Source organism: Coenobita brevimanus, chromosome 64, assembly GCF_032717465.1.
Source record: "Coenobita brevimanus isolate Jiangsu-jjx chromosome 64, ASM3271746v2, whole genome shotgun sequence".
Lineage (NCBI taxonomy): Eukaryota > Metazoa > Arthropoda > Malacostraca > Decapoda > Coenobitidae > Coenobita > Coenobita brevimanus.
In genome coordinates this window covers 8616057-8643301 of record NC_137017.1, presented here as the reverse complement: position 1 = coordinate 8643301, position 27245 = coordinate 8616057, and the positions used below count along the sequence as shown (strand labels likewise).

General features: G+C 42.2%; 1 protein-coding gene and 1 non-coding gene across 2 annotated transcripts in view; both read left to right on the top strand.

Annotated features, from left to right (window-relative positions):
• LOC145404687 (uncharacterized) overlaps positions 1–27245 on the top strand; it is a 155699-nt gene that overhangs the window by 104081 nt on the left and 24373 nt on the right. The window lies entirely within an intron of this gene.
• On the top strand, positions 19299–19370 carry TRNAD-GUC (transfer RNA aspartic acid (anticodon GUC)). The gene has a single exon. It is a non-coding gene; the product is annotated as a tRNA-Asp (tRNA).

Here is a 27245-nt window from a genome sequence, read left to right as displayed (position 1 = left end):
TTCCTTCTTCCTCGCATAAAAAAAAATAAAAAAAAAAAGATGGACTACACAGCCAATGACAAAATTTTCAAGTCTTCAAGAATAAATGGAAAAGGATCATACTAAACTCTCTCGGAAGCAGCCTCCCCCCTCCTCAAAAAAAGTAATGCATAAAATAAAATGGGTAAAAAGTGAGGCCACAGAAGCTGTGCCTCTTCATTTGTGTTCACTCGCCACCACCCCTCCTTAGGTTCCTTCCTCAATCACCCTCTGAATTATTACTCTCGTTTGTCCCGCTTCATAAAGGCTCAAGAACGCACTCTAGCACTCTGACACCATTATAACCAAAGTCTTTTACACTATAATGTGAAAATGACTATAATCAACCACTGCTGCCAAGTGAAGCATGTTATATTTAAATTCATGTGATTGTATGTCACTGTGAGGTTCATTCCATCACGAAAGGCAGTGGTAATTAGAATATATCCTTTCCCATGCTGGTGCAATATGAATGGGGAAGGGATGTCTGTGGCGAATAAAGCTTATGAATGCAGATCTGCTGTCATGGCTGTGTGTGTGTGTGTGTGTGTGTGTGTGTGTGTGTGTGTGTGTGTGTGTGTGTGTGTGTGTGTGTGTGTGTGTGTGTGTGTGTGTGTGTGTGTGTGTGTGTGTGTGTGTGTGTGTGTGTGTGTGTGTGTGTGTGTGTGTGTGTGTGTGTGTGTGTGTGTGTGTGTGTGTGTGTGTGTGTGTGTCATAACCTGTGTTTGTCATCGGTAGAAGCATATGAAAGAACAAACTGCCAACACATACTTCAGATCACCGCCACGACTTAATTCTTCAATCCTGAATTCAGGCACACGTATATCGAGGAAGGAAAACGCTACCACCACGCCACTTTACTTCTCATGTACTGTTCTCCAGTAAACATTACTGAGTAAGTTGTTTCCCCGAAGACCCTGAGGTGGACCCACGCGTCAAATAAAGCACGATACACCCTCACATATCATCACTTGGACACTAATACCGAACTCTGTTATAATGAGATACTCCCAGTCTACCTACTCTTAGAGCTGGTGTACGATGGTGTGTTTTTACGACATGCCGGCGGGTCATGAGGAATGGAAGTCAGGAATTTGTTAATGAACTCAGAGCCTCAAATATACTGCCTGTGAGATGGAGACAAAAATTTCAAAGGCCTGCATGAGGAGTGAATTAATTTATGACTCAATTCACAGGTTACTTTGATGATAGTGTCTCCCGATTTTGTGCCTTCATTTCCCTCTTTCTGGATCCAGCTCAATCTGCCAAAACTAACCCTAAAATAAAGTTCGAATGATACTGAGTCTTCTTTTCATTTTCTTTTTTACTTAGGCTCCTATGACTCACTCTCAGTTCAATAAAAATCGTCTGTCGTTACCTGAAATTCAGTGCTAGAGTTGTTCCTACTCTGAGAGGGTTAACTGCCTTCATATAGTATTCCTGTGCTTTATATTTGTCGTTACTTCATACTTTTTTCCTTTTTTTCTCTCATATTTTCCTGTTCACTCTGTTCACGCTGATTCTCTCTCTCTCTCTCTCTCTCTCTCTCTCTCTCTCTCTCTCTCTCTCTCTCTCTCTCTCTCTCTCTCTCTCTCTTTCTCTCTCTCTCTTTTTTGGGTCTTCCTGTCTTCAATAACTATTTCGTTTTTTATTTTTTCAACGCCAGTTTCCTCCCCCTACTTCACAATTTCTCTCTCTCTCTCTCTCTCTCTCTCTCTCTCTCTCTCTCTCTCTCTCTCTCTCTCTCTCTCTCTCCATTCACCTCCCCACATCCCAGTGCCTTCCCATCGTCTTCTGCCTTTCCATCTCTGTCTCTCTTCATTCCAGCTACTCACCCTACCTTCCCCCTCTTTATCTCTCCTCACCGCACCTTTCCCCTCTTTCTCGCCTCTCACCCCGCCTTCTCCCCCTCTCTCTCCCCCTCATCCTCCTTCCCCCTGCCCCTCCAATCTTCTCTCCCCTCCCCCTCCACCTCGCTTCTGGACTTACCCAGCTAATTACTAGAGATTAAGGGCGTCATTTGGCACGTCTGGCCAGGGTCGTTGTAACTCACACAGTAATCGAACCCGGGGACTTATATGGCGGCTGTGACAATTGAGAGAGAGAGAGAGAGAGAGAGAGAGAGAGAGAGAGATAATCAGCTTGAGAAAATTTAGATCAACAAGAGAGAAAGATCACTGACAAAAGAGTACTCAGAAAATATGGAAAGAAAAAAACAGGCTACCGTAAAGAAAGTTTAGATACAGAGATCATGTAAATAAAAAGAAAAATTAATATCAACTACACTATACAGAAAAAAAAATCACAGAGCAGAAATATAGGAAAATAAAAAAAAAAAATAATAAAACTGCGACAGGGATCAGGTAAAAATTAAGACATCGGCGAAAGAGAAACACACACACACACACACACACACACACACACACACACACACACACACTCTCTCTCTCTCTCTCTCTCTCTCTCTCTCTCCCCTCCAACTCTTCCTTCCACGTGGCGGTCCAACCCCCTAATCATGACGTCATCCAGGTGCGGCCGTGATTAATTGCTATCAGGTCATTAATTATGGGGTAATGACCATGGAATTAGTTTCGACTCGAGCTGGACCGACTACTGGACCGGTGTGTCTGCTGGGTGGACCGGGGACCATGAGAGGGGGATATTGTGTGAAAAGAAAAAGAAAAAAAGAAAAGCACACACATACGCAGAATGACAGTTTGCACACATACATGCAGAGAGAGAGAGAGAGAGAGAGAGAGAGACGAAAGAAAGTAAATGAGAAGAATGAACAGAAAAAGATATGATAACAAAATGAAAAACTATAGATCACAGTCAATCTCTCAACAACCTCTTCAGGGCGTAGGGTACCGAGGCTAGGCTAACGTTACCAGCCTCCTTCATGTACGGTCAAAGAAAATTTACAACCGAAGAATATTCACAACTGACGAACTACAATGAAAACCCTATCACTACCAGCGCGCGTTTCAAATGGTTCGACTTTTTCCCCTATGTTTACGTCAAGCTTTGGGAAGACTTATTTCTCTCTCTGTACTCATCCCATTTTCATATTTTTTCACTAAAGAGCAAAATTTCACTTCCATTTCCATTCTCTCATCTATTTTTTTCACTAAAGGCAAAAATTTTCACATTGCTTTCCATTTCCTCGCGTATTTTTCCACCAAAGGCAAAATTTTCACTTCGCTTTCCATTTCCTCAACTATTTTTTTAGCGACCAATCGGGGAACAACCTTGCATAAAAATATCTCAATTTCCCTATCACAAATCATCCCCTATGCTATCCCGTCCTAATTTATGTATTTTTATAAGTATTTCCTTCTCTTTATCCCTTTTCCTTGCATTTTTTTATAATCTGGGGACATTTTTTATAATCTGTGGACAATCTTAACAATAACACCTAGCTGTCTCTCTACCACATCTCCTGAACCACTCCAAGCTGTCTTCCTTCAAGTACTCGTCGACATTTTTTACTAACAATCATTCTCTCTCTCTCTCTCTCTCTCTCTCTCTCTCTCTCTCTCTCTCTCTCTCTCTCTCTCTCTCTCGTCGGAAGGGGTAATACAGGGAGCTGGTCGGGGTTTGAGGAGGAAAGAAAAAAAGTGAGGGGGAGGGAGAGAGAGGTGGGAAAGAGGAAAAGAAGGGGGAGGAAGGAGAACAAAAGGAGAAAGAAAACTAGGGAGAAGGAGGGGGAAGAAGGGAGTGGAGATGAGTGAAGAATAAATAGAGACGAAAGACAGAGGGAGAAAGAATGATAGAGGAAGGAAGAAAATAAGATAAAGGGAGGAAGGGCAGGAGAATGCAAAAAAGGGAAGGAAGGAAGAGAGAGAGAGAGAGAGAGAGAGAGAGAGAGAGAGAGAGAGAGAGAGAGAGAACCAAGCGTGGAAGTGAAAGAGAAAAGGCTACTAAAAAAGGGAGAACGGAAACCCACCCTGACAGGGCTTGATCGCCTATGATTAGGGTGCTTAAGGGAAGGGAGTGTATATATCACACCTTATTTTATAGGGAAAGGGGCGAGAGAGGGGCGTTTAGGGTGAGACGAAGGGGTAGGTAGCGTGAGAGGATGGGGTAGGTAGGGTGAGAGGATGGGGTAGGTAGGGTGACAGGATAGGGTAGGTAGGGTGGGAGGATAGGGTAGGTAGGGTGGGAGGATGGAGTAGGTAGGGCAGGATACAGTAGTGTGAGGTAGGGACTGTGCAAGATAGGGGAAGGTAAAGAACGGTAGGTCATGACAGGGAGACGGTGGGTCTTGGAAGGATGAGTTCAGTGGAGTAGGGAAAACAGTAGAGTACAGCGAGGGGAGAGAAGGTTGCAAAGAGACATACCTCATTCGCGAACATTCAACACTTCTAAGTCAATTACTACCACCAGAATATTTCACCATTAATCTTCTGTCGGAATCAATGTGCATACAATTTTTTCAAAACAAATAATAGCCTTAGTACTGATCTTAATTTCACGCTGAGATTATAAAGACTGTATTACCTTACTTCCATACTTGTCCTGTGACCATCTAGTGTTTTGCAGCTTAAATACAGCAACCTAATCCACATGACTGACGGGAATAAGCATAAAAATTCTAATTATATCCAGAACTTGAGTGCAAAATCGAAAAAATATATAATAATCCCATGAAAACATACTCTTAATACCTCCCCCAAAATAGAAGGCGTCTGGTTCTACAATGTCACATACTCCCTCGCCATCTTAATATACTTCGCTGCCATAAGTAAGCTGAGGGAACTTCAATAAATTAAAACAGAGTACATTTGCCATTTCCAAAATTGCCTGGGATAATAACTTAGTGAAAATAATAACGTATAATCAGACCTGAAATAAGACGCAACTGGATGTCTTCACTCACTCACCAACTAACAATTCCTTCCCCCCCCTCCTCCCTCCCACTCTCTCTCTCTCTCTCTCTCTCTCTCTCTCTTAGTTCCGACTAATAAATCTTTTGCACTTCTGAGGCTGTGAACTAATGAAACGATATTCCTACCGAGCTGACTAATAATGATTATTTAAAGAATGTTTCAGTATGTTTGGAAATGGTACTGACATGGTGAAATGGAAATTATGACCCCAAATATCCGGCGTCCAGTATGAAGAAGGAATATTACAATCCCTTCCAACCTACTTGAATATTACCACTTAAGATCTTATTTGACTTAGAGAAAATAATACTGAGCAGTGTGGGTTTAATTTAGCAAGATTCATTAGATTTAAACACTGAATTAACACAACTTGCATGAACTACTGGACGCATTTATTTTCACGCCTACAACTCCACACTCACCTCAATCCCCACGCCTACTTCTCCTCCACAACTGTTTAGGAACCCTTCATGCCCGTCAGCCACCCCCTCCCCCCTTTTCACGTCCACTTCCCCTCCCAACCCCCCACCCCCACCCCATGCCACCAGTCTGACATATCACCCCCATGACACCTCAAATCGTCTGAAATTTCGCGAGGGCAATGTAGCACCTGGCGACACGAACAACCCCCATCCCCCCTCCTGACACCTCCCCCCCCTCTCTTCTTTCTCTCCTAGTGCCTTTCCCTCTCTTTGATCACCCCTCCTCTCTTCCCCCCTTGTGCGCCAACTCTCCACCTAGGTACCCTCACTTCCCTTCCCTTTGGTAAACACCATGTTTCCCTAAAACCCCTTCCCCCTCTCTAATTCTCTAATTCCCCAATCTCTCCCCAACCTCTGCACCTTCGTCTTTCACTAGAAGCCTTTCCTTGGTCTGATAACCCCCTCCCCTTCCTTAGCGTCACTCCCCTTCCTCTGTCACCCCCCATCTCCTCCCCTACCCTCACACTCCCTGGTACCCCTCATCTTCTCCTGGTATTCCCCTCTTCCCTGGATCATTTCCCCTATTTATGCTACCTCCATTCCTTCTGTATCCCATCCTCCTTCCTCAAGTGGACTCCTTCATTCCCTCCCCCTTCTCTCTCTCTCTCTCTCTCTCTCTCTCTCTCTCTCTCTCACTTGTCCTAGTGATGTCTATGTAATAGTCGGGTACATTAATCACTTCAGTATGATGACTTATTACAGTTTATTCTAGCTACTACCATATTACTTTATTCTGTTTAGGTGAGCATTTGCTTAAATACCTATCTATCAATCTACCTACATGCCTACCTACCCACCTAAAGTACCGAGGCATCATTATATCGCGCAGTTCCTTCACCGCTAACTACTTCGTTACTGGTATGCTTTTCATTCAGTAACCTACCTACCTACCTACAGGAATATCGTAAAATCACGTGAACTTTCTCCATGAAATACCTGACGGCCTCGCTACCAACAGGATCACCACACCTGTACAACAACCTCCTGTAATCCTTCCTTAACTTACCTTCTAATAACTTCTACGTTACTTCGTGGTCTCCTGCGCCACCCTCTCAACCACCGCAAAGCCACCAAGCTCTTGATTCGACGCCTAATAAGCCGTTCTTCTCTTCAAGCGCAAAAACGCAGACAAAAATCACGGACACTCATCAAACTACACGCGACAAGATGAGCCGGTTGTCTGACGCCGGCAAACAGCAGCCCATAACCGTGGCGTCTCTCCCCACGAACTTGCCATCAATAATCATTCAGCTAAATAAACAACGCCTAAAAGAAGCATTTGTACCTTTGTTTTTACTACCTCAAAACTCACATAATTTCATCTTTATATTCTACCCCAAGTTTGTCTTGTGAAAACGAGGATTAGTTAATAAAAATGTGCTCGATATGTACTGATGGTAACTGAGTAACATTCCACGGCTTCTCTCCAAGATCCCCCACACAGGTAAGTTGCCGCATCTCTTAAGAAACGTAAACTGATTACAGTCCTCAAATGACACCTCCAGCATTAACTGAGACATATAATTTCAACTTTGGATTCATCAGTCCTTTATGTAATAAATGGAAAAGTGATACAATAGGCAGTACCTTTGTGAAAAACGTTTAATCTGGTCATCTCAACGCATCCAGATATCATGCAGCTGCCCTCCACCCCAAGCCAGACTCTCCCTACCTCCCTCCATTCCTACCCTCTTCCCTTCCCCCCTCCCCATCCAACCCCTTCCGCAGTCCCACTACGCAATTCCCTCCACCCCCCACCCCTACCGACACTGCCTCCCCACTCCCATCCTCCAGCTCTTCCCGCCAGCCCACTACCTCCCTCCATCACTAATCTGCTGCAACACAGCAACCTCTCTTATGCATGTGGGAATTTTATTGCAAGTGTTCTATTGCAGCATGGTTTATGCTTATTTACACAGACCAAGAAAGAGCACTGTGAAGATGATGAAGCGATTACGTAGATTTTGATGTGTTTTCCTCTCCGTCTGTTTGTTGCTATACCTATCTGCCCTCCACCTCCCTCTCCTTCGCCTCCTCGCTTCCCCCTTCCATCTCCTTCCTCTTCCCCCCCCCTTTCCTCCTCTCTTTCAATTTAAATACGTTTAACGGATTTTCTCTCTCTCTCTCTCTCTCTCTCTCTCTCTCTCTCTCTCTCTCTCTCTCTCTCTCTCTCTCATACACACACACAGTTCGTTCTTCGCAACAAAAAGATTATTTTCTATGGGCTGACGACACACTTTTTTGCAATCTTATTCTTGCTACCATACGACGAATTGACACAGCTTTAAAATTTACGGCCGCCCTCGGACTGAAAGACTTAAGGAAGAGATAGACAGCTAAATGCCACGTCCATAAAGCTAAATAAATGTGATCAGGCTATTATTCTCCCGTGCACGTCCCAAGTCAATTATGAAAGTAAAAATATAAGCCATTATTTTTCTTGCTGTTGTTGCCATTGTCCTTAGCGTATTTTTCTTGTTTTACTTGTTTTCTGGTTGACTGGGTTTGTGGTAACGTCGCCACTGTTGTTTGGATTTGTGTGTGTGTGTGTGTGTGTGTGTGTGTGTGTGTGTGTGTGTGTGTGTGTGTGTGTGTGTGTGTGTGTGTGTGTGTGTGTGTGTGTGTATATATATATTTGTTTTGTAGTAGCGTCAACACTGTTTAGGTTACTGTTTTTGTTTTGTTTTTTTGTGGCTGTGTTTTGTGACTGTGTCGCCTCGCCACTGATGTTTAGGATACTGGTGCTGTTCTTTTGTAAATGACCTATTTTGTGATAGCTCTCTGGGTTTGTTTTTATGTTACTTTTGCTTTTGTCACTATCCGGAAGAAAGGACGCATCATCGTCATCATCATTATCGTCATTATCCTGTACCATCTTGTGTCTTGTGTTCGCAAAGAGTGAAAAGTGGTTAGGCATGGCTTTCCCGTGGATGACAAAACCATACCGATCATGAAGCATCATAAATAGGGAAAGAAAAAAAAAAAAACATTCATTGCAGACGACAAGCCAAACTAAAACAGGCCATTTTCAAGACCCGTCCACATTTCGATCACACACACACACACACACACACACACACACACGAGGAACCGATAGCATGACTTCCGGAGCTGGCCATACGAGACGCCGAATGGGACCACCACCAGACGCACACCAGACACCATATCCACAGATTATCTTGAAATTAACACCTTCAGCGCGAGGACGTGATTTGCATAATATACTGGATAACGCCGGACGATTTTATTCAGATTCGGAGAGATTATGTATTATGGAATTATGTATCAAGGAACTGAAAAATAATATCCATTAAACCCTTCACAACGAGTACGTATTTGGTATTTTATTCTGGCAAACGAGAGAGACGTGCGGGCTTGATTGTGTATAGATCTGCTTATTTATATCTTCAGTTATGCAGCATATACAACTGAATAAAATCACTTCCAACCGTAATTCACTTCTGCGGTGACTTATCAACAGAACCGGAGGGGTTAAGTGTTGCATGGGACTGCGTACAGTATCTTCACTCATGCAGCTCTACACGCCTATGAGAAAAATACAACACTGCAATTCACTCTTGTGCTGACTTAACAACAGAAACGGGTGGGATCCTTTCTGAATATCTCCCCCAGAACAGACGGCCATCCCATCCCATCCCAATCCTGACGCCACACCATAAAACCCCCCCGCCATAACTCACACCTCTAAATATGTCATATATCCGCCCTAAATGGAACTTTCTCACCTATTACCTGCCTTTATATACGGCCGAGGATAACTTAGCTCAGCCGGGGAAGGGAAATTATTATATCGAGCTCCCCGTCTCCTCTCTTATTAGCCTTATGGTAACTGTTGGCCCAAGTGATAGATTGCAGGCTAATATTATTTCTTCTTCTCTCGCGATGGACTCTCTCTCTCCCCCCCTCTCTCTCTCTCTCTCTCTCTCTCTCTCTCTCTCTCTCTCAAAACGAGGGATGCATCAGAGAGTTTATTTCGTCGCAAATCCAGAGCTGTCAAACCAAATTTCTTTCCCCCAAGACTCTCTATTTCCAGGTATTTTCCGATCAAACCAGATGAGATACTATTTTTTTTTCTTACGAAATTTTCATCCGACATTAGTTTTTGTGTGTGTGTGTGTGTGTGTGTTTTTTTTACGAAATTTTCACCTGAACTGTTAAGCCAACTTTATAATATTCCCCGACCGACTCTCTTCTTTCCGGGTGGTTTGGAGTCAGAGCATTTAAGGAAAAGGTAACTGGCTTTATCTGGTTTCTAATGAGCCAGAGTTACGTGTTCAGTTTCGCAAGATCAGAATAGGCACACGAGTATCGCTTAGGAAGGGCAGCAAAAACTCTAGAAAATAGCAAGAAATAATGCCCTTATAATATCAAGACTATCGCTGAAATATTGATAAAAATGACAAATCTCTAAGTACCAAAGAAACGATAAAATTTCCATCTTATCGCTAATTTACTATATACCTTGTATCTTGACATGGCCCAGATATTTGTTCTTTTGCAGTTTATTTCACGCTACTCTATGGCAAAATAAAGCAATACTATGGCTCTACATTTTTCATAGCTCTTCTTCGTGACTAGTACCATAAGCTAGCGTTAATCTACGGTTACGCCTTTGCATTCAAGGTGAAGAGATGGCAGCGTTAGTCCAAGTTAGAGTAAAGCAAGTGTAATAAAACCTCTAAAATGTTGCAAAAAAAAAAAAAAGTCTTAATTATGCCTTATATATAAAATCATTACCAAAAATTAGTGACAAAAATTGAAATCTGGCAACTCGGCTCTAATCCCATCCGCTGTCCCTCTCCTCAACATCCCCCCCTCTCCCCTTCCCCCTTTGTCCCCTCCTCCGCCCCCTCCCCTGCCCCCTCCCGCTTCGCCACCGTCCCCTCCCCAGCAAACGCTCCAGCAGCACGCGCAGGATGGAGGAAAATACACAATTGAAATGGTGCCGTGCCATCCCATGTGTCAGCGAGAAATAGGGCTGAGGTGGTGATGATGATGATGATGAGATGGTTCCTGGAAAGTGATTTGGCTCAGAATTTAGGGAGCTCACGAAATCTCCATAAAACACGCGGAAGGAGAGAAAGGAAATGGGGTTATAAATTCGACTGCCAATATACCGCGACCTGATATCAACAAATGTCATATATCCGGCTTTAGCAAAATAATAATCACATTTTCAGATATCAGAAAAAAGTTGAAAATTGTACTAAATCGACATATCTTTAGGAAGAGATAATTACACTGTTACAAACTTTAAGACTGAAATATTATGCGCACAAAATTATAAGCAACTAAAATGGCTTCTTTCCATCCCATGTATGAGCGGAAAACTAGGCTAGAAACATATGATGATGATTATAATGATGATGATGATGATGATGATGATGATGATGATGATGATGATGATGATGATAATGATGATGATGATGATGATGAAAATATAAGCAATAAAAGTGGCTCTCTTTCCATCCCATGTATTGACTGAAAACTGGGCTCGATGATGATGATGATGATGATGATGATGATGATGATGATGATGATGATGATATGTTTCGTGGACGGTGATCTAGGCGGGAAATTTAGAAGGCTCACGGAACACTCATAAACCACATGGAAGACGACTGAGATTTATGACCATCGGCCTCACGAAAATAAGACAATCAGTTCTAGCAAAATCCTGATCAACCCTAAAAGACGACCCGCAACAACCGAAGTTACATCCACGTCCCTAATCGTGCTACTGGCTGAGCATGAGCAAGAACGAAACAAATATAATCCATACAAAAAAAAAAAAAAAAAAAACGAAAAGACAAAGGATGGGGAGAGGGAGATGTTAATTCGACTGAAGAGTTGCAAGTATAAAAAGGGCTGAAAGTCTTATAAAAACACTTAATACTGCTGAGAGCACATATCATTAATGAAAAACCTATAATTACACTAAGAAACACAAAAACAGTGAAAACAGTCTTCTAAAACCGTGCGATTCTTACGGAAAGCACATATCGTAGCCTAAAGAGAAAACATTAATATACTTACGAATATAGAAAAACAAAAAACAATATAAAGGTCTCCAATAAACAGCTGAAAATATTATAAAAGCAAAAAACTTATTATTCAAGAGAGAAATGGTTCCCAGAAGATGAAGTGGTGAGAATTCGGGAGTGCACGATATATTCCTACATAAAAACACACAGAGAAGGAAAAATTGAAATAGTCTCAATTTCAGCTGTGGATATACCTGTAATACCTGTACGTGATGTTAGAAAAATGAGAGAGAGAGAGAGAGAGAGAGAGAGAGAGAGAGAGAGGCAATACTCACAGTCATACAAAATGGCTCCCAAATCCTGGTGCACAATTGCCATAGCTCTTGAAATAACATCCATAACTGAAAAGAAAATGACAGCGTAAATTAACCAAAAAAATACAAGAAAATAAAGTTACATGGAAAAAAATGCATTTCAATTTGGCAAGCCGTGTAGGCTACACGTAAATTCTGTAACCCAGTAGGATTTACAGAAAGCACCATATTTATAAACATTAGGAAATATGACAGAAATATGATGCATAGTACAAGGACACAAATAGTTACAAATATAAAAACAAAATATACAATAAAAAAAAGCTACCGTAAGTTAATAATGAACGAAAGTAGGGTCTAGGAAAAATAATTACAAGGCTAAAAACGAAAATCTATGTCTAATTAAAACAAAAACTCCTGAATGAGTATATAGTAAGAAAGTCACTAATTACAAGGCTACATAGAAAGCGGAAAAAAATAGAAAAGTCCAAGATTAAGTGGTTAGAAATATATTGAAAAAAAAAAAAAAGATGCACCAAAAAAGCTGAAATGGTTCCCGGAAGGTGCTTAGGACAGAATTATGGGTCACACGGAATATTTATCAAACACACAAAAGGAAATATAAAAATGATTCCATAATTTCAAATGATAAACAGAAACGTAAAAATGGAAAGAAAATAATATGAAAACGCTAAATTTTACTGATGCCACATAGTCATCGCACAAAAAAAATACAAAGTTACATATACACAAATTTCAGAACACCATTATAAGAACACAAGTATAAAAACCATACGGACCTAAGAACACGCAAATACATAAACATAAAATTAATAATAAACACAAAGATGATAATATACACGAGAAAAGCTAATTTACACGAGAAAATACGTAAATAAAAACCTTCCCTATTTTCCAAAGGTGATAAGAGGAGAATTTGGACAGTACGCGGAAATTTCATAAAACACACGAAAGGAGAAAGAAATGCTCTCATAAATTCTCGCGCGGATATGGTGAAACGTGAGATGGGCAAAAAATATCCGGTTAGCGTGAGGGAAACAATCAGCACACCGTTACTAATATAAAAATAATAAACGGGTCTTACAGAAACGTGAGAGGTACGGGACACAAAACAGACATAAAGTAAAGGATGTGAACAGAGAAGAAAAGTAACCAGGTAGGAATACAGAAGAAAGCAATAACTACAGAAACACAAACAGAAACAAGTAAAAAACCTCTGACACAAATCAGAGAAACACAAACAGAAATAAGGTAATACAAATCTGACACAAATTACAAAAACACAAACAGAAATAAGGTAAAAAATATCTGACAAATTACAAAAACAAAGAGAAATAAGGTTTAAAAAATGACACAAATTACAAAAACACAAACATAAATAAAAATATCTGACACAAATTACAAACACACAAACAGAAATAAGGTAAAAAAATATTACACAAATTACAAAAACAAAAACAGAAATAAGGTAAAAAATAATCTGACACAAATTACAAAAACACAAGCAGAAGGTAAAAAAAAAAATCTGACACAAATTACAAAAACACAAACAGAAATAAGGTAAAAAAAAAAATCTGACAAAATTCACTACCATCACATATAAACCCTAACGTAAAATCACAGCAATAAGCAAACTAGGGAGAATTAAATCTGCACATAATCATACTTATACAAAAGATCAAAAAATGAGTTGAAAAAGTCTTGGCTACATACAGCATATACCGCAGACCCTATTTCTCTCTTCCCCCTAATAATAATAATAATAATAATAATAATAATAATAATAATAACAGGAGCAACGAAAAAGGTCACAATATCTATCTTCCCTTTCTGACCACTGTTCTCCCTATTAAACATAAATAAAACAAACCGTAATCACACACACACACACACACACACACACACACACACACACACACACACACACACACACACACACACACACACACACACACACACACACACACCGTCAAAAGGGTACCTGCGCGTGTATTCTCGACATGGGTGGTGGACGACATTTTGAGAGAGAGCTGGGAGGTCGGGGGATGGAGGAGAGAGTGGACGTGGGAGCTGCTTATGACAGCGTACAGTCGCCTGGTCAACTCCCCTCCCCCACCCTCCTTCATTTCCCTTTCACCACATGTCCACCGATCCCCCCCTCGCTATCTCCCCCCTCTCCACTTCTCCTCCCCTCCACCTCTCTCGAAACAAGATGGCTGGCTTATATCTGCTTGGTGGTGACGTATCCAACTCATTTTTCACGATACACTCTTGCTCTCATTAAGCGTAGTAACTCTCACCTTTCACCAACCACGGCAGGTATTTCAGGCTGCGGTAGTTATGTTCCTGCTTTGCCTCGCCCCCTTCAAACACAGGATGCCGGCGTCTGTCTGCCTGATGGTGGTGTATCCCTTTGCTAGCTCAAAGTTTTCACCTACCTGTTTATTATCCTGCTAGAAGTCGTCGTCCTAAAGGTTAACTATGTGCTTTGGCTAACGGGAGACAATTTTACTCATTACTAGAAGAATCCCCAAGGTCTCAAGGTTACCTAATCCCCTGGACGTTACTTTAAAAAATAATAATAATAATAAAAAAATTGGGCACGTTTCAAATATTAATCCATTTTATTCGTCTATACAAGCAGCTCCCCATCAACAAAATACTACTTCTGAACAATCCCCTATTGACATTCCCTTCACTCTCATTTAAGTAATTCGACAGACGTACAATAACTAAAGAATAACATTCGTCCTAACAGCAATAACCATTTCGCTTGTCTCCCACTGTCGCAGGTTACATAGTAAGACGGAGAAATAAATACAAAGCCAGAAAAAGGCAAAAAACAGAAAGATGGGCTACAGAAAAAGCTAAAATGAAATTAAACATAGCCTTTTTCTCATGCTATAACTATGACTGTTTCCTTTCGTTTCTTCTCGCAGCCTCGATCAGATAAAGAAAGAGATAGACAGATAGATAGACAGACAGACAGACACACAGAGAAAGAAAACTGAAATTAAATATAACCCATACCTCGTGCCTGGAGTAACCATTTTCAAAGCCTCCCTTCCCCTCGTCGTCGAAATAGATACGGAAACAAAGATATGGACAGACAGATAGACAGACAGATAAAATGAGACAGAAAAAGAAACCAGAACTAAAATTAAATACAGCCCATACGTCGTGCCAGCAATAACCATTTTCACTGCCCCCTCCCACCCGTGTCAGGCTCGTTCGTTTTCCTTATCGTCCCCATCACAGCAGTCATCATTCCTATCCTCGTCCTCCCCTGCCCAAACATTTATCTCTTCCATTACGGACGATTATAGAACCCATCTGTATGTGCACCCCCCACTATCAATCCCACACTGCGACCTCCAACCTGGTAGTATGAAAAAAGTATGTGATAGGGATGGTATGTGAAAGGGACAATTTATAAAAAGGACAGTATATGCGTCAGGCAGATTCCAGAAGCCATTTTTACGAGTATGTCCACCCCCACTGCCAATCTCACACTGCGACCTCGAACCTGGCAATGTGAGAAACGTATGCGTTAAGGACGAGTGAAAATGCAAGTATGTGAAAGGGGAAATATATAAAGAGGATAGCGAGCATAATACTGAAGCCATTTGTATGTCACCCCCACTACCAATCTCTCACTGCGACCTCGAAGCTGGAAGTGTGAGAAAAAAAAAGGTATGTGATATGAATAGTATGTGAAAATGTTAGTATATGAAAGAGACAAAAAGGACAATATGTGAAACGGGCAGACTACTGAAAGCTATAATGTCCACTACCAATCTCACTCCACAATCTCGAGCCGACTGTGCAAAAATGGCGGCACGAGACGCTACCCCAACCCCGGCAACACACCTGGTCGTCTTGCAGTCACGTCCAATGCCATCCCGTCACCGTAGCCTTCTCATAACTGGCTTATTCTTCTCCCTATCACAAAGGCAAACATAACCTTCATTCCCGTGTTGGCTCAGTCTCTCATCCAGGCCACTTTCACGGGGGCCAGAACAGACCTGCAATTCTCACAGGGATCGAACGCGGGAACAACGCAGAACACGCGCGATCTAAACTAACAGCACGTTTCACTTTTTCCACACCACAGACACAAATATAACCTTCATTTCCGTGTTCTCTCTCTCTCTCTCTCTAAATATAAATCTATCTATCGATCTATCTATTTGTCTATCTATCTATGTATCTTACAGGTTCTCCCAGGGACTGGACGCAAGAACTAGGCGGAACACGCACGATCTAAACTAAAATCAAGTTTCAGTTCTGTTGCACCACCAAGAACACAGGCTTACCTTCCGTGCTTTTTTGTTTTTTTTTTCACTGTCACAGAAACGTACCCAAGTGTTTCCCAGGTTCAAACTTAAGAACATAAAACACGCACGAACTAAACTAACATCACGTTCCACTCCTTTCACATCACAAAGGCAAACATAACCTTCATTTCCGTGTTACCTCAATCTCTTTTTTTAAATTCATTTTCACAGGACGCAAAGCCAGTCCACGTTTCCCACAGGGTCTGAGAATCATAGATCACGGCCTAAACTTACATCACGTTTCAGTTGTTCCATATCACAGAGACAAGCATAACCTTGATTTCCGTGCCAGACTTTCAAATACAACTTAACCCCTTCATTCCAGTGACTTTCTTTTTTACTTATTCTTGATTCCTCTAGATGATTTTTGTTCAATTTAGAGGAGTGCTCAATTAGTGGAGAGAATAAGGAATGCATCTAAGCCCTACAGTAAAAAATAGAAATTAATAAATAAATAAAATGAAAAAAAACAAAAAAACTGAACTGCTTAAATCAATAAGGAAGAGAAAACTTTTAAAACGTCATCGGCCTCAAGTCTCACTTCCTGCACATCTTGATCAGCATCGCTTCACCACACCATCATCTCCATAACTGAGAGCAGATGGGTGGGTGCGCTGATGGGGAGGGGGAGAGGAAGCGCCAGGGTGAGAATAGGAGGGGGAGGAGGAGGAGGGAGAGAGGCCGAGGGAGATGCAGAAAAGGGAGTATGAGAGAGGAGGGAAAGGAGAAGGAAGATGGAATGGTGAGGGAGAGGATGAGAGGAAGAGGAAAGGGAGATGGATGGGGAGGTAAATGCTACTCCAGTGTGTTCCAAAAGCAGGGAAATTCCATAACAAGACAGCATCAGACATCTAGGTTATCGAGGTCTACATTCACAGTACACATTTCTGGTTTTGAATCTGTTTACCTTGCATAAAATTTTAATCATCATCCACGACTCTTCTCTCACCTAAGAATGGGGACAATGACGGAAGGAATTTGAGACAGCTAGAAATTCTTAGTACATGGATTTGTAATTGGAATCTCGTCCTTAATGAAGTGTGAAGACATGACGCTAAAGGCCTCAAAAATGTCTCACTCAAGGGATTACGATGAGTGTAAGACAATTACTGAAGATGTATTTGCGACAGGGATCAAAACAGCCACCTCAGCAGGACCCAATAACAGTAGGTGGCTCTACATATAAATCTAAATACCATGCCCCATAAGTCTGAGCGCGGATGTTTCTAGTCATAAATTCTAGTTATTATCAGACGAATTTATTCAGCAGAGAGGAAAACATCAATGAGCAGTCAATGAAGGCTATATCTAACCTCTACAGCTCAAGAGAGAGAGAGAGAGAGAGAGGGAGAGAGAGAGAGAGAGAGAGAGAGAGAGAGAGAGAGAGAAAGAGAAACGTCCTCGCAGTCAACAAGGTACCGGACAATTATAGAAAGATACATACGAGACCAGGGGACCGAAACCCGGGTCCAATGACAGCGGGCGACTCTATATACAACTCTTAACAGCACACCTCGTAAGTCAGGGCACGGATATTTATTTACGAATCGCCATAAACAACGGGACGCAAGTATAGAAGGTACCCGCCCACCACGTCCTTATATAGAGACGGCTCAATTCCCGCTACATTCTCGTCTTGGAGTGTGTCGTGCGCCATATTACCGCTACTTATGCTACGTTATGGTTGCTAACTACGCTACGTTCTCGCTGTATGACACCTCTGTTGGATTGTGTCGTGTGGTTTATTATCTCCGGTTATACTACATTATCGCTGACTTCGCAATACCACACTTCCGATTGACTGTGTCGTGTTCACTAGTAACGGTACATTATATCGCTATTTTTCGCAATATCGCTCCTCTGCTGGATTATGTTGCGTGCTATATTATCGCACATTTCACTGCATTATCGCTAATTCCGCTACTTGTTTCCTGTACTGTACTGTGCCTCTGATACACTGTGTTATGTCCTGTATCATCGCTCATTATCGTTAATTTCCCTGCATCAAACTTCTACAGTATTCTATCCAGTGCTATGTTTTCTGTAGTCATGCTTTCAACCAAGGCTTCCACCTACCAACTTAACATCAGACAAGAGGTTCTCCTTCGGTGTGAAACCTAGACTACGACTTCTATTCAGTTTTATATAAAAGTCCAGGCTCAGCAGACACTATGGTTCGCCAGTGTATCTCTAAAGACTTGTAGGATGCAATTCAAACCCCTAGCAATATTGTCTTTCATTAGTTATAAGACTGACTAAAATTATTTAACCATCTATATTTTCCTACTCGAATCTGTAACCCTTTCAGGATGTGAGAAATCTAAATTACAGTATTACACTTTTCCTAAGGCCAGAAAAAACAATATTAAGATTAAATACATCAAAAGGTGTCCTAGTGGTCACGAAGTTAAATCACCTTTGCGTATATTATAACAGTACGCCACAAGTCACCTGTTCTGAATACGCCCGTGCAAACACTTATACAAGAGTGCAATATATCGAGGTGTGTGTGTGTGTGTGTGTGTGTGTGTGTGTGTGTGTGTGTGTGTGTGTGTGTGTGTGTGTGTGTGTGTGTGTGTGTGTGTGTGTGTGTGTGTGTGTGTGTGTGTGTGTGTGTGTACAGTCGCCGACATCCCCCTCTATAACTTCTCTTCAACCCGTAAACCATCTTTTTACAGGACACACACCCTCTCTCTCTCTCTCTCTCTCTCTCTCTCTCTCTCTCTCTCTCTCTCTCTCATAATAAATAGCCAAACTGACATATGGCCGCGCAATCATGCACATGCTTGCAGTATGTCCACGCATAGGAAAAACATAAAAAACAACAATTACCCCCATCCCACCTCCGCTTGCAATACCTCCAATGGAAAAAAAAAAAAAAAAAAACGAAAAATAGAAATGAACACGACACAAAAATATCACACACACACACACAAAAGAAGTCTCTTATTACGGACCGGTGGATGTCACAAACACACCTAGGCACCTTAATTAGACACCTGCCCGGAGCTTAATGACACAGGTGACTCGCTGTGTGGGGCGTATTTGTCCGGGGTAATGATAAGGTGGAGGGGAGGGGTCCTGGGCCACATGGAATGGAATGGTGTGGGGGGTTTAATTAGCCTATGTGTCACCTGAGTGCGTTTGACTGCGCCCACACTATGCTTTGGTTGAGAGGTAGTAAGGAGGGCAGTGAAAGAATTCTACCAAGCCACTTCTACTTATGCCTCAGTCCTCGGTAGTATAGTGGTTAGTATCCCCGCCTGTCACGCGGGAGACCGGGGTTCGATTCCCCGCCGGGGAGGTCAAAGTTTTGCACCGTAGCCCTGTAGTTTTTGGTGGTAGGAGTGGATTGTTATGGAATAAGCGAGTGAATGAAATCAAAGTGCCACATAGCAAAGCTCATATGGAACTGTGATATGATTTAAAGATGTCGTAAGGAGTAAAGGACACGGCAGAGAATAATTAGAAGCTAAAGGGGGGATTTCAGATTATGTGAAGGAGGTTTGGTATGGAGAGAACTTGATGGCGGGGACCTAGAACTGGTTGAAAAATGTTTTGTGGGTAAAAATCGCTTGCATAAGATTCAAATGAAATGTAAGGTTTTCATTGTTATATCTCAACCGGCAGAAGTGCCTCACATATACAGCGTAAAGTACTGTTTATTGTGTACGTGTGTGTCACATGTATGGCTAGACAACAGATAATGGTCTACCTGATAAATCAATTTCAGTCCCAGCACTATTAATACCCCCTATCACAACCAGGTGAGGGAGGGGTTGGTGGCTGCTCCCATACAGGTGAATAATAATCAGCAGGGCCATAATTCCCCGCTTAATTCCAGCTCTGTTTAGCTCCAGACAGTGTGACTAATCGCCTCCTATGGGGTGTCGCCTTCTGTTGCACGCAGGGGTGGAATGTCCCGGTATGGGTGGGAAGTCATGATAGTGGTATAGGAAGTCCTGGCAGGGGTGGGAAATCATGACAGGGCAACAGGGATATAGAAAATAAGAAGTCCTGCCACTGACAGTAGGTACTTGCAAGGGTATATACCAGGTCCTGCAGAGGCTGGGAGTGCTTGCTGGATAAATAAGAAGTTGGCATGATCTTGCAGGGGTAACATGTCCAGACCGACGTAGTAAATTATCAAGGAAGTATATACTGAAAAGCCTAACAGAGATAACAAGTTTTGGCAGGGGTAACAAGTCTTAATATGAGTAGCAAATCCTCACACACGTATAGCAAGACCTTACTGGGTTCTGCTGGAATTTATCACAGTGATATATCAGAAGTCCTTGCAGGGGTGTGAAGGCCTGGCAGGGGTAGGAAGTTCCCGCGTGCTCCCCCTTCACTTTGCACTGTTATGGCGCCACAACCCTACACCCAATCCTTCTCGGGCCGACAGTTGGCAGGCAGTTAGAGTTATTGATTAGGCTGGTCAGTCCATGGCGGTTTCACCAATCCTTCTCGAGTCGTCACATCAGCTATTTCGAGTTCGTCCACCTTAACACAATGAAACTGGCGACGTTCTTTTCGTTATATCTTGCTACCTTCACATGATCATATTCTGCTAAGGGAGACATCAGGTTGTAAGGTGTTAATGGAGACTTTTTTGGGTATCGGGTGGCGGCTGTCGGTTGTCGAGTGTCGTCAGGTATCGGATGTCGGGTATCAGGTATTAGGTATCGAGTATCAGTTATCGGGGTGTCTGGTGTCCGCTACTGGTATACGTATCATTGCGGACCTCTGTTTCGAAAAATGCGTGCCGCCGGACCTACCCTAATAAGATGATATATCGCCAACCACTACCCTTCATCAACATCGCCCCAATTAACACCCAGAGCACACTCCAACTTCCGCCCTTGTATCCACCCACCATAAGGCCCACAGTGACCTGTGACTTACCGATCCGCTTACGGCCCTCTGCCCAGGTGAGGACCGGTGAAGGAAGTAATGACATTATTAGCGCGGGGGAAATTTATTGAAGGTGAGGCAGCCTGGAGTGATTAGGGAAATTGGCCAAATGAGCACTGATCCCTTTCACTCCAAGGATGTACTTTTCCTCTTATCTGCCTAACTTCTGACGATTTTAATCAGCGGGGAAATTTATCAAAGGAGAGGGAGCCTGAGGTGAAAAGAAAATGGCAAGTGAGAAACAACCCCTTCACCGCGATAACAGTTTGAAATCAAGCTACCAAAAGACGATCTTATTCAACGATTTTTAGTCAAGTGTAACAGTGAAGGAATTAACTAAGGCTATTAATATACTCTTCCATATCGAAAAATCTCTCCTGAGCTTTTTAAAATCGTCTGGTGGTAGCAAGAACAGATCAAAAAAATACGTCACAGGTCTGAGGGAGTTGAGACTGTCCCGCTGCTGTCCTGCCTGCGGCCCACCACAGGCAATACAGAGGTGGGTGGGTAGGTGGGGGTAGGGTTTGGTTGGGGGACAGAGAAGGGGAAGCATTTATAAATTATCTAAGTTAACTTTTACGATGAACAAGTCTCCACTGCAATAAATTATCTTCAGAGGTTGAACTGTAGAGCCGCATTATTCAGTTTAAGTACTTCAGTAAGAGCATGTTCCTTTTATTTTATAGCAGCTATCTCTAAATGATTTTTTTTTCTCGATACGGGAGTTATAGTCTTCATCAAAACTTTCACTAATAAAGGTCCTTCCAAAGTTAAATAAAAATGTCTGGTAGTAACAGTAAAACAACAGAAATTACGTCCTTGGGGTGAAGGGGTTCATAATCTCCAAGGGTCAGTGTGTTTAGCAGTACTTTTCACGTCAATATATGCTTCCTAGTTAAGCTCCGAAATAAAGTTAAAATTACGTACAAAAAAGCCATCTAATATCCAGCGAAAGCCGAAGAACCTTTATGAATGCTGCCCCCTCGGTGACGCAGCAGTTGAAAAAGTTATTATGTGGCTCAGCAATTGTAACTTTGAGCCTGATTTATGGTTTTCGGGCCCAGGATCTCCGCCCTCCCTCCCTCTCTCCCTCGCTCCACCCACCCCTGTCATGCCCTGCCATATTGTCCTGTCCTGCCATTTTGTCCTGCTATTCTGTCTTGTCGTCCTGTACTGTCGCGCTGTCTTTCCTGTCATCTTGCCCTGCCCATTTCCGTCCCTTCCTTCTCTCCTCCACCCATCTTGCCTTGTCCTACCATCTTGTCCTGCTGTCCTGTCTTATCATATTGTCCTGTCCTGCCATTTTAACTTGTCTCCATACCGTGAAATGTCCTACCATCTTGTCCTACCTCCACATTCTTGCCATGCCCTGCCTCATCTTTCCACACCTTGTTCTGTTCCGTCCTGTCATTTTCTTCCTACTACCTCGTCTTGCCACCTTGTCTTGCTGTCTTTTCCTGTTTCCACACACTCTGTTCTACCTTCGTGTCCCATACCTATACCCTGCCTTGCTCTCCACTCCACACCTTGCTCTGCCCTACCCAACTATTTTTTCAACTATCTTCTGTATTTACACCTCCATCTTGGAATCTAGTCTTTTGCCTCTACCTGTAATTCACTGCAGGTAAAGTTATCTCAAGTTAGGCTTCGTGAGGTTAGGTTGGTTTAAGTTAGGTTTGGTTAGGTTAGAAGAACTAACGCATACTAAGGTTAGGTAAGATAAGGTACGGATGGGTTAGGGTGTGTCAGATTAGATAAGATTATATTAGATTAAATCATACTACAGTACATTAGATCGGGTAAGGCTGGGACGGTTATAAGGATGGGTTAGGTTAGGTTACATTGCTCACCTCAATACTTTCAAGTTATTTATATACCTCTGCCTCCCTTTCTCTTAAGTCACCGTCTTTACCGTCCTTTCTGAACCTTCACGTCGCTCCCCTCTCTGATTTACAAGCCGTTTTTGTTGCCGATTTTCTACTCGTCACACAGTTTCAGCTGCAGCGTCTTGTACTTTGCATTATTTCCTATTCCTTTACATTCATCCACCATTTCCTCCCGTTCCCTTTATCCTATTCCGCCAATCTGATATTTCTATTATGTTTACAATTATTTTTAAAGTTTTTTCGAGTTGGCACATAGTTTGAGCTGTGTTTATTGTGTACTCTTTGGATCATCTTCCTATTCCCTCTTTTAAGCTACAATTGTGCACATCCTTCCTCTCCAATCCTCTCAGTGTATCTTATTTCTCTCTCTCTCTCTCTCTCTCTCTCTCTCACACACACACACACACATCACTCTCGTCACTCAATTCACTCTCTGTCAAGTTTCACACCCACACCCACACTCCTAACTCACTCACTCACTCACTCACTCGCTCACAAGGGGCAGTGTCTCTCTCTCATATAGTTCAGTGGGGACCCAGAAGGCAGCATAGAGGAAGCCGACAGCGATGAATCAACCCAACGAGGATGTTTAAGGGATAATGGTGGGTTTGGTGGTGGTGAGAGAGAGAGAGAGAGAGAGAGAGAGAGAGAGAGAGACAGACAGACAGACAGACAGACAGGACAGAGAAAGCAAGCAACAGAGAGACCGAGAGAGACAAAAGTGAGAAAGTGAGAGAGAGGGGGGAGGGGACAAGTGTCATATCCAGAGAGATTTAAGAAGGGCGAGCTCTGCCTGGCACCTCTAAAAGTCTCCCATTACCGCCGACATAACTCCTTTCCCGGGATGCAAATTGTACCTACGCGCGCTGCCGGCAAAACCACACTTTATGCCGCGCGCTCCGAAATACCGGCAAATTATAGCCTGGCGAGGTGACACGGCTACGTCGGCGATTTGTACCGGACGGAGATATCGAGCTCAAAAAAGAATGAGCGCCGTGATCTTGTATATAGTTGAGACCCCCCTACTCCCCACTCAACAACCCATTTTCTATGTCTATGTCTTGAGCAGCTGGTCTCTCTCTCTCTCTCTCTCTCTCTCTCTCTCTCTCTCTCTCTCTCTCTCTCTCTCTCTCTCTCTCTCTCTCTCAGTAACTATATCACCCCTCAGACTAGCCAGCAGATTCACCGTGTCTCTTGTTAGATTTAGGCGAACTTAGCAGTAATAAAATACAGCTAAGTCGCTTCGGTGTCGCCTCCTGGACAACTCTATTAGCGGTTGGCAGAGGCGCTAACCTTCTTCTCCGTCCTCGCTGCAGATTTCCGTACAATATTGCTGCACTACGCGCTAAACCTGATATTCCCAAGATGATCATTCTTCCATCTCTTCTTTCTTTTCATCTCTAACCTGACTTAACTTACCTTGATGCAATGTTCGTAAACAAATTGGAGAAAGAAATACCGATGTGGGACTTCGTGTGTATTGACGTTTTGCCTCATGCTATATATACAGGAAATGTGGTGTATATTCAGTTACTATATTCTGAGGAAGCCAGGAGGCGAAACGTCAACAAACATTAAGTCCCACATCGCTGTTTCTTTCTCCAACTTAACCTATCTTAACCTAACTTAAACTCACAGATTAACTTAACAAACCAACCTAACCTGATACTGAGGAAACAAAAGAAACCTAACTCAGACTTTCCTGGACAAGAGAAAGTGCAAAAATGGTACACAGAACGGGTATCCGCGTCCCGTCTGCCTGCCTGAAAGGTTGGAGGCCACAGAGGATATGCAAAAATGCTTCACGATAATTTTCCTGTTATATCATCTCGCACAAACAACCGATAATCTTCCTCTCGGAACCAAAATTTGTTAAAAAAAAAAAAAAAAAAAAAAGACATGGGAAGTTTCTAAGCTCTTCCTTCTTACAAAAAAAAAAAAAAAATCTTAGGTATGACACGAAATTTATCTTAAGGTCTGAGATACTGTTGAAGAGGTGTAAATGAACTAATGATGCTAGGTTATAGGGAAGATTTTACACCTAACTCTTTCAGTCCGATGACGTTTTATTGTATACTCTTTTGTTTCCAGACGAGCTTTTTCGGTTTTGAGGAGATTTTTCTAACTGATGAGGTTAGATGTAGCCTTCTTTAACCCCTTCCCAACAAGGTAGCTCCTGTTAGCTGAATCAAATCGTCTGGTGTTGGCTTAGAATGAAAAGTACGAAATGGCTGTGAAGAGATTAAGGCGCTGTGACGAGATCGTGGATGATGGTAATGGGCAAAACACTGGAAAACGATGGGGAAGTGATGGACGCTATTGAGACAGCGGTAGAGTTAAATTATCCGCGTATGTACCCTACAGTCACACACTCAGCAAGGGTGCCCATGTTTAACTAACTTTTTAATGGTTTCTGTATCACGGTGGGCTTGGAATGTATGATAGTAATGAAGAGTGGGCTAAATTAACTACCATGCAAATGTTGGGTGAGAGAGAAACACAGTTTAGAGCCTGAATTCTTTTTCTCTAACGTTTCGGGCTGCACAGAACCCAACTTCAAAGAGTTCTAGGTTCTCTGGAGCCCTAAACGTTTGAGGGAAAAAAAAATCAAGCCTAACCTGCGTCTCTCTTCCACCCATCATTTCCCCTTGTCACAGTGGACCATCAACAATGCTGATTATTACCTCGTTACTTCTCCCGTTTATCATGAGGCAACAGTAACAGGAAAATATAAGAACATGCCATATAATTAAAAGAAACAGCCAGTCAGGAATTAGTGTGGCCATGTACTATCAATCTCACACAAACAGTCTCCCCTCTGTACGAGTCAGATTATAAGAGCATTAACTATCTGATATAACTCTGCACATGGTTATAAGCTATGTACAATAACTCAGGATGACACCAGAATAGTCGAATGTAAATTTTGTTAACCACCGCGTTATCGTAATCTACAACATCAGAGGCCATGCCGTGAAAAATAAAAGAAAAAGAATAGGAAATGGAATAAATGTACGTAGAAAGAAACGACAAATAAAAGCCTAAATGAAATCAAGCACTTTCCTCTCCACAGAAAGTCAATCAACATTCACTCATAAATGCACCAGGTACAACTAAGACAATATTCTGAGATGTAGTAAGACAATATGATGGTCCTGGTCCCGTTGCTAATAACACTGGCAACAGGAAAACAACCAGAGCAACACAACAGAGAGAGATGGAGTGAGAGGACGTGACTGGTGCCGAGAGAGTACACGCGGGAGGAGATGCTGGCTGTTACAGAAGGACAGAATAGAGACCCGGGGGAAAGATGAGAGGTACGATAAGTCATGAGATGGAGTGTGAAAACGTGGCAGAGAAAATGAGAAAAGATTGGATGAGATCATTTACAGGATCAGGAAATGGATGGGAGAGAGGGGAAAATCGAAGAAAAATAACGAGAGAAGAAAAAAGTGAGAGAGACAGGGGAAAGGAGCTCCTAGGAATCTTTTTTTTTTTTTTTTAAGGTTCAGGGTAGGAACAAAAAAAAAAAGGTGATATAAATGACGAAACCAAGTGATAAAATTTGGTAACGAAAAGGAAAAATATCGAACTAGAAATTTCGAGGTCCATCCATGGGATGAAAGGCAGTTTACACGAATACTGTGATGGAGTAAGACAATGACGTGGAGATAATATAAAAAAGATCGCTGGAGACATTTTTCAGGTTCAAGACTTGGATGAGACGTTAATATAAATGATAAGATGGAGTGAGACAATGCTGTATGGAAACGGAAGGAGGTCGCATGAAAATGTGGTGACGAATGGGGATGTAACAGTGTTAGTATAGCTCGTGAGACAGAGAAAAAGATGGAAGGAATTGAAGAAACAATAGGATGAAATGTGTAGTAAGTTGTACAGGTGAGGCTGGAACATAGGTATGGCCGGAACAATGTTGACGTTAATGCACAGATGGAGTAAGAAAACGTGGCAGGATGAAACCAACTGAGTTGGCAGGAAAGAGGTGTATACAGGTACCGGTCTTCTGATAATCTGGGTTTCTCTCAGCCATATAGTCTTTTCGTCCTAACAAGAATAAAACTGTTAAGTGAAAGAGCAATAGTTTTAACCCTTCCGCTTCGTCGGATTCCTCGCAACAATCCTTTGGCCTACATGAAAATCAAATCCATAGGGTACAGGTGTCAGACATTTTCTTTCACACAATTTCTTTCAGTGGAATAAATCGTATGGCGTTATTGAGACTAATGTATAAAAGTTCAACCATGCCAATAAAATGGTTACCGAATACCCCCAGCACAGAGGTAGCTACGAATTATTGAAAAAAAAGGATGCGATACTGATATAGTGTTGATGGACTCCTCTATGCTGAGTAAATTTAT